Here is a 9,710-nt window from a genome sequence, read left to right as displayed (position 1 = left end):
ATAAATTAGTTTGGTATTGTTTTTAAATCAAACAAATGTCAGAAAAATAGAAAAGAAAACAGAAAAAGGAAAACCCTTGCCTGGGCCACATACCTGTGTAGCCCGGCACTGTGCATCCTAGCTTGGCCCAGCAGCCGGCCCAGCCCACCGGCCACCGCACCGTCCCCCACCTCGCGCCAGTAGGCGAGGCGTGTGTCTGGTGCGCGTGCACGCTCCGCGCGCCACGCGAGCTGCCTGCCTGGCCTCTTCCTCGATGCCCTGGCTGTCGCGAACGACGCCACACGCCCCCAGGCCTCTCTCGCTCTCTCCAATCCTCCTTCCCGCCTCTGTCGCCCTCTCCCGCGAACGCCCAAGCGCCGCCGTTGCCACCGCTTGCCGTTGTCGTGCCCACCGTCATGGCCTCGCCCTCGCTTCGTGCCCAGATGCTCCGCCTGCTCGTCTCCGACGGCCCATGCGACCAGGGACGCGCTGCAGAGCCCCTCGGGTGGCCTCCCCGTTCCCCGAAGCCCGCTCCCGCCCGTAGCCGTGCTTCGGCCGCCGCCCCGAGCTCCGCTCTGGCGAGCTCCGGCCACCCCAGCTCCTCCTACCTGCTCCGCTGGATGCGCGAGAGCCCGGGCTACGCCCCGGTGCCCTTAGTCGCCGCCCTTGTGGCCTGTAACACGGACGCCGCCGCGTCCTGAGGTCGCCGGTGTTAACCTCGCCGGCCCGACGTGCGGGCCCGACCTGCCAGGTGATTAGCTTAAGCTAATCACCACTTAGTTAACCTTGAGACACTGACAGTGGGCCCCAGCGCCACTAATTGTAGTTAGATTAGTAAAAAAACCTGTTAACTAACTGAGTCACTCCCACACGTCAGGTTTGACCTGGTCTGCCGCGGTTGACTCGCTGATGTCATGCCACTGTCATGCTGACGTAGTTATTCATTTTCTGGTATTAAAATAATCAGGAAAATCCAGAAAATGATATAAACTTCTAAAATTCATAGAAATCCAACCGTAGCTCAGATTGAAATAATTTATATATGAAAAATTATAAGAAAAATGCCATCTATCCATCTGTACCATTTCCATGCATGACAAGCCAACTTATACCTACTAAAGAGGTGAAAACACATGAATGGCATTTATAAGAGCTTATTTTGGAGATGCATTTGAACCTTTGGTTCAAATGGACTTCAACCAAATGAATGCTAGTTGCATTAGCTCAGACAACATCACATCTTCATGCCATGTTCATGCATCATATTGTTGCATATGATTGAGTATTGATTGTGGACACCGTTCCTTATCGATAGGTCCTGCTCCGGAGAGTGCTCCAAAGTACCTGTCTGAGGAGCAGTGCCCCCCTGTTGATCCACCAGGCAAGCAAACCCCCCTTGTTCATTTCGATACAATCCTACCCTCTCGCTCCTGCTCTCTTTTATTGCATTAGGACAACAACGATTCAACTGCTACTTTATGCTGCGGTAGTTGAACCCATCCTCTGCATGACCTGTCGCTGCCACAGTAAATAGTTGAAACCCACTAGCATATGTAGGAGTTGATTGAGCCATGTTGTGTTCCTACCATGCATTGCCTACTATTGCTTAGAGTATGTCAGGTCTGATTCATTGGGAATGAATTGAAGTGCAGTGCTATGTTCTGATGTTGGGAGTTAAGTGTGTCAACACATTTGGTAAAGGTAGCGGTGAGAGGCCATGTAGGAGTACATGGTGGGTTGTCTCATTGGAAGCGTCCCTAAGAAATGAGTTCTGTGTAAGTTGTCCAATGACTAGCTACTACCACACATTGGGCTCTGGGCACTCCAAGCTCTCTCGACTTATTAACCGACTTGGTCTCTGTCTAGGAGTTGAAATTAGTTTCTGGTGTTTGTAGGTAGTGTTAGTAGTCTACCAAGTGGCACCCGGCCAGGTGGGCTTGGGACAGACTAGGCACAGTGGCACGGTGTACCAGGTGGCACCCGAATGGTGGGCTTGGGAACCACGCTCACATCGTTTGGGGCCGTGAGTGAAACCTCGGCCGGATCTCCTTGCGGATGGAACCCGAATAGGCGATAAACCTGGACTAGAGTCTTGCGTGGTTAGTTAGGTCGTGGCCGACTCCCTCGCCAGGCTTCCGCTTGAAGGTTGCCGAGATACATGACGTGTACATGGCGGTAAGTGGCGAGAGCGTGTGTGAAGAAGTACACCCCTGCAGGGTTTTCATGATCTATTCGAATAGCCTGGTCCGCGGTTATGGACTTCCTGGATGCTTACGTGGTACATAGACAACTTGAAGTGGATATTCCAAAATGCTCAACACAAGTGTGAATGCTATGGATGGCCTTCTCGTAGGGAGACGGGAATGAATCCATAGTAGTCTATTGATGTGGTGTTTAGTGGACTTGTGTGCGCTCTCTTACCTCAAAGAAGTTACTCGTAGTCGTAGAACAGGATAGCCACTGAGTCAAAGCCGGCTTGCTGCAACTAAACCCCACATTGCCTTCTTGATACTAATGCATGTGTGATAGGATCTGATGTAAGTCTTGTTGAGTACCTTTGTACTCACATTTGCTTAATTTATGTTTTGTAGATGAGACAGCTGTCTCACTAGTAATTCCGCTTGGACTTCGACGAGTAGCTTGTTACCTCAGCTACGATCTTGTACCCTTGGGAGGGTCTTGTAGATAGTCAGGCTTCTCAGCCTTTTTCTTTTGTAGTTGTCTCTACTCAGACATGTAATGCTTCCGTTGCTTGTATGCTTTGAATGATGGGTCATGAGACCCCTGTTTGAATTAAATGCTATGTGGCTCTTTGGGCCTTTATCTATATGAGTTTGCATTATGTTGTGATGCCATGTTGTATAGCACATACTTGCATGTTATGCATACGTGTAACGTGTATTGCTATGTGTGGGATCTGACAACCTAGTTGTCTATCCTTGGTAGCCTCTCTTATGGGGAAATGTAGTCTAGTGCTTCCATCGAGCCATGGTAGTCCGCTACAGCCCGGTTTACCGGAGTCCTGCTAGCCCAGCACTACTGCTCCAGAACACTTAGACTGGCCGGCATGTGATTCACTTCGTTCCTGTGTTTGTCCCTTCGGGGGAATGTCACGCAGTGACATCCGGAGTCCTGCCTATCCTGCTACAGCCCGAATTCACACGGTGCTGACCGACATGCTCGATGTTGTTTCATGTATGCCTGTTCTCGTAAGTTAGTGCCACTTTGGGTTCATGACTAGTCATGTCGGCCCGGGTTCTCTGTCATATGGATGCTAGCAACACTATCATATATGTGAGACAAAAGGCGCAAACGGTCCCGGGCCATGGTAAGGTGACACCCGTGGGAATACCGTGCGTGAGGCCGCAAAGTGATATGCGGTGTTACCTGCTAGATCGGTGTGACTTAGAATCGGGGTCCTGACAGCTTTGGTATCAGAGCCTGACTGCCTGTAGGATTTCCAAACCATTCTGGTCGAAGTTGAGTCTAGAAATTCTTTAGTTATATAAGGGAATTGATTGTGGAAGGGAACGTAAGGCTCTTTTTACTCCTTATACCTCATGCCTTCTGATCTGAGTCATCCTATTTTTCATACGGGGTTAAGGAACTAGGATTTCTCTTCCGTTTATCAGGATCACGAGTTACTACTCCGTAGTCTCTTAGGATTGGTTGATCAGAGTCATATTCCAGTTTTCGAGTATTCTCGGTGTAGTCTGTTTAGTACTATCACAAAATCTTGAGTGATGATGTTGAGTATGGTACTACCCCATAGTTTGCAGGATGTCTAATTTTGAGCATTTTACGGCCGTTATGCTGCCAGAATTTTCCTAGGAGTTTGAGAGATACTAATTCCTTTGTGCTACATTCTCCATCCTATGATGATGCTGAATCCATCCTTGTTTCCTTGGTTGGTTCCTTAAGATGTTGTCAGTTAACTGAAGTTCTGTTGCTCGTAGCCGGAACCACGGAGATGGTAGGGATGAGGATCCTCCCGACCAGCCTTCGTTGGCAGAGTTCATGTTAGAGATGGAGAAGAACAAGCGAGAGTCTAACCGCTTGTTAGCACGTATTGAGGAGAACACCGCCCATCAGTACAAAGAGTCTGCGTCCATTCATGACTTCATTGGCCTGAAACCACCTACCTTCCATCATTCCTTTGAGCCACTCGATGCCGATGACTGGCTCCGTAGTGTCATTATCAAGCTGCGTTCTGCGAACGTAGCTGAAGGTGACAAGGTCACATATGCTGCTTATCATCTGGAAGGTCCTGCTAGTATTTGGTGGCAGAACTATGAGGCTATGCTTCCAGTTGGCCAGATACTCACCTGGAGATATTTCATTGAGGCTTTTCGCGAGCATCACATTCCTCAGGCTCTCATTGACCACAAGAGAGAAGAGTTCTGTAGTTTCACCTAGGATAAGATGGCTGTTGATGCTTATAGTAGAGAGTTTGAGAACCTCGCCCGCTATGCTACAGAAGAAGTGTCCATAGATGCCAAGAAGCAGGCTAGGTTCCAGAATGGTCTCAACCCCAAGTTGCATCGTGATCTCCACTTGCACCATTGCAATACATTCCAGGCTCTTGTGAACAAGGCCATTAGTGCAGAGACAGCTCAGCTCACTTACGAGGAGTCTCGTAAGCACACCCGGGATTTGGGTTCTTCCTCCGGTTCTAGTTCTCAAAAGCGTTAGATTTGGGTTCCGAACTCCGCTCTTCCACCCGGTTATTCGCCGAGGCCATCTTATGTGGTACCTTCCCCGGTTAAGTTGTATGATCCACCCAGGCCTATTGGTAGACCGCTTGTCAACGCGGGTCCACGTCCTACTTCAGGGACTTGCTTCACATGTGGAGAGCCAGGACGCTATGCACGTGACTGCTCTCAAGTCAACTATGCTCCACCCCAGCCCGAGGAGTCTGTTCTTCGTGGTAAGCCATCACGCAAGACGATCAGTGTCAAGTCAGCTTCCACTGAACGTGGACATGTGCATCACGTCTCAGCTAAAGACGCTCATGATGACCCAGATGTCATTCTTGGTACACTCCTTGTCAACTACCATCCGTTCGACACTGGAGCATCTCACTCCTTCATTTCTGAAAGCTATGCTAACTTGCGCAACATTTCATTTTGTGATATGCCCTCTCCACTAGTCATTCAAACTCCTGGATCCAAATGGCAAACTTCTAATGTAAGCCATGGTAATGAAATCCTTGTTGACAGACTTGTATTCCTTGCATCACTTATAGCCCTCAAGTCTACAGATATTAACATCATCTTGGGTATGGACTAGATGAAAGTTGAATAATATTGCATGGAACAATCAAAAATATGTTGTATTCCTTGTATTCCTTGTATTCCTGGCACTGGGCACTGGATCAATATGTTAGTCCCAAAAATAATATAAAAAGTTGCCAAAAAGTATATGAAAGTTGAATAATATTGCATGGAACAATCAAAAATTATAGATACGACGGAGACATATCAGCATCCCCAAGCTTAATTCCTGCTCGTCCTCGAGTAGGTAAATGATAAAAAAGATAATTTTTGATGTGGAATGCTACCTAGCATAATCTTGATCATATGTCTAATCGTGGCATGAATATTAAGACACGAGTGATTCAAAGCAATAGTCTATCCTTTGACATTAAGAAAATAATACTTCAAGCATACTAATAAAGCAATCGTGTATTTTCAAAATAACATGGCCAAAGAAAGTTATCCCTACAAAATCATATAGTATGGCTATGCTCCATCTTCACCACACAAAATATTCAAATCATGCACAACCCCGATGACAAGCCAAGAAATTGTTTCATACTTTTGACGTTCTCAAACCTTTTCAACTTTCACGCAATACATGAGCGTGAGCCATGGACATAAAACTATAGGTGGAATAGAATATGATGGCGGAGGAGACAAAAAGGAGAAGATAGTCTCACATCAACTAGGCTTATCAGCGGGCTATGGAGATGCCCATCAATAGATATTAATGTGAGTGAGTAGGGATTGCCATGCAACGGATGCACTAGAGCTATAAGTGTATGAAAGCTCTAACTGAAACTAAGTGGGTGTGCATCCAACTTGCTTGCTCATGAAGACCTCGGGCATTTGAGGAAGACCATCATCGGAATATACAAGCCAAGTTCTATAGTGAAAATTCCCACTAGTATATGAAAGTGATAACTCAAGAGACTCTCTATATGAAGAACATGATGCTACTTTGAAGCACAAGTGTGGAAAAAGGATAGTAGCACTGCCCCTTCTCTCTTTTTCTCTCATTTTTTGTTTTTTATTTATTTTTTTGGTGGGCTTCTTTGGCCTCCTTCATTTTTTATTTGGGATTCTTTGGCCTCTTTTATTTTTTTGTAAAGTCCGAAGTCTCATCCCGACTTATGGGGGAATCATAGTCTCCATCAACCCTTCCTCACTGGGGCAATGCTTTAATAATGATGATCATCACACTTTTATTTACTTACAACTCGATATCTAGAACAAAGATATGACTCTATATGAATGCCTCCGGGGATGTACCGGGATGTGCAATGATCTAGCGTAGCAATGCCATCAAAAAAACGGACAATCCATGGAAACATCATGCTAGCTATCTTACGATCATGCAAAGCAATATGACAATGAATGCTCAAGTCATGTATATGATGATGATGAAAGTTGCATGGAAATATATCTCAGAATGGCTATGGAAATGCCATGATAGGTAGGTATGGTGGCTGTTTTGAGGAAGGTATATGGTGGGTTTATGGTACCGGCGAAAGTTGCGCAGTACTAGAGAGGCTAGCAATGGTGGAAGGGTGAGAGCGCGTATAATCCATGGACTCAACATTAGTCATAAAGAACTCACATACTTATTGCAAAAGTCTATTAGCTATCGAAACAAAGTACTACGCGCATGCTCCTAGGGGGATAGATTGGTAGGAAAAGACCATCGCTCGTCCCCGACCGCCACTCATAAGGAAGACAATCAATAAATACCTCATGCTCCGACTTCATCACATAACGGTTCACCATACGTGCATGCTACGGGAATCACAAACCTCAACACAAGTATTTCTACTAATCCACAACTACCGACTAACATGACCCTAATCTCACCATCTTTATATCGCAAAACTATTGCAAGGAATCAAACATATCATATTCAGTGATCTACAAGTTTTATGTAGGATTTTATGACTAACCATGTGAATGACCAGTTCCTGTCCTCTCTCTAAATAGATATAAGTGAAGCAAGAGAGTTTAATTCTTTCTACAAAAGATATGCCCACGCTCTAACAAGTATAAGTGAAGCAAAAGAGCATTCTACAAATGGCGGTTGTCTAAGTGAAGAGAAACAGGCAATCCAAACTTCAAATGATATAAGTGAAGCACATGAAGCATTCTATAAAGACATACTCAAAAGTTATAAGTGAAGTGCAATGAGCATTCTATAAATCAACTAAGGACTATCTCATACCAGCATGATGCAAAAAAAAGAAACATGAAAACTAAAGCAAAGACGCTCCAAGATTGCACATATCGCATGAACGAAACGAATCCGAAAACATACCGATACTTGTTGAAGAAAGAGGGGATGCCTCCCTAGCATCCCCAAGCTTAGACGCTTGAGTCTCCTTGAATATTTACTTGGGGTGCCTCGGGCATCCCCAAGCTTGAGCTCTTGCCTCTCTTCCTTCTTCTCACATCGAGACCTTCTAGATCATCGAACACTTCATCCACACAAAACTTCAACAGAAAACTCGGTAAGATCCGTTAGTAAAATAAAGCAAATCACCACTATAAGTACTGTTGCAAACCAATTCATATTTTGTTTTTGCATTGTGTCTACTGTAGTATAACTTTTTCATGGCTTGATCCACTGATATAAATTGATAGTTTCATCAAAACAAGCAAACTATGCATCAAAAACAGAATCTGTCTAAAACAGAACAGTCTGTAGCAATCTGAACATTCACCACACTTCTGATACTTGAAAACTTCTGCCAAAATTAGGAAAAATAAAAAAAATTACAGAAAGACAGTGCAAAAAGAATCAGAACCATTTGACGTTGCAGTAAAAAATTAAAATTCATGCACTACAGCCAAAGTTTCTGTCCTGCACCGCACAAACCAACAAGCATCGTAAACATCCTAAAGGCAAACCTTGGCACATTATTTTTATAATACAATGGAATTGTACAAGGGGATAATTATTTTTGTTGAAAAGTTTCTGTAATCAAGATTCACAAAGTTGCCGTGAGCATGAACAAAGTTCAAGGAGCTCTCCCACTTCAACAGTGCTTGTCTTTCTCACTTTCACTTTCCTTTTTGAAAAGTTTTGAGTTCCCCTCTTTATTTTTGTTGTTTTTAAACTATATGAAAGCACTAAACAGAAATAAATGACTCTCTAAAACTTCCGGGTTGTCTCCCTGGTAGCGCTTTCTTTAAAGTCATTAAGCTAGGCATATAGTGCTCAAGTAGTGAATCCACCCGGATCCCAAGGTATATCAAAGCCAATTTTAATTAACAATGATTTGTAATTTAGTAGTGAGCACAAAGCAACATATATCAAGCAATGACGAAGTCTAGCTCTCTTCCTATGCATCGGCATGTCATAAAAGAACAATTCATGCACACCTAGTAAAGGCCAATGCATAGTATAAACAGTTTCTTCCAATTTTATCATGTTGGAAACATAGAGAGGTGGAGATATAGTTCCTCTCTCATAATAATTGCAAGTAGGAGCAGCAAGCACATGCATATTATATTTATCAATCATCATGTGCAATGGTAAAAGGCAACCCATCAATATAATCCTTAATAAGTGCAAACTTCTCCGATATAGTATAATCGGGAGAATTCAAAAAGATAATAGGACTATCATGCGTGGGTGCAATAGCAACAATTTCATGTTTAACATAAGGAACTATAGCAAGTTCATCTCCATAAGCATAATTCATATTGGCATCTTGGCCATAAGCATAGCAAGCATCATCAAAAAGGGATATTTCAAAAGAATCATAGGGATCATAACAGTCATCATAGCAATCATCCTTCGGTAAGCACGAATGGGAATTAAACAATGTATGAGTTGAAGAGTTACTCTCATTAGAAGGTGGGCACGGGTGATCAGTCCGCTCTTCCTCCTTTTGTTCTTCGCTCTCCTCCTCATCTTTTTCATCCAATGAGCTCACAGTGTCATCAACTTCTTCTTCCATAGATTCCTGCAAAATATTAGTCTCTTCTTGGACAGCGGAGACTTTCTTAATAAGTGCATTAATTTCATAATTGTATTCATAATTCTCATAGCAATATTTGAGGATAGCTAAATTTTCAGATCTATAACAAGCATCATCAATATCATCAAACTCTTTAAACATAGATTTAATTTCATAAGCACCCATAAAAGAAACAAATTCTTCTATTTGTTCCACATCATAGTAATCATATATACCTCTAGCATAAGAAGCCAAGGTTTATTATCATTAAATGTGCATGAAAAGGGGAGGTGTGGAGAATTCATCTTAGATCAACAAGTATAATCATATTCCGAGCATAGTTGTCTAGCATACCACTTCAATATATAAATTTGATCCCATAATAGTTTCCCTTTTTGTGTCAAGCGGTAATCCCTAAAGTATTCACGTTGATCCAACGTTACTCCCATTACATAATTGAATGGGGTTTTCTCAGGATTATTAAAGTAGTACATACTATCTTTCACATAACCAGCATCGA

Source organism: Triticum dicoccoides, chromosome 5A (genome assembly GCF_002162155.2).
Source record: "Triticum dicoccoides isolate Atlit2015 ecotype Zavitan chromosome 5A, WEW_v2.0, whole genome shotgun sequence".
Taxonomy (NCBI): domain Eukaryota; kingdom Viridiplantae; phylum Streptophyta; class Magnoliopsida; order Poales; family Poaceae; genus Triticum; species Triticum dicoccoides.
The sequence above is the reverse complement of the archived record's forward strand: the minus strand, read 5'-3'. Positions refer to the sequence as shown.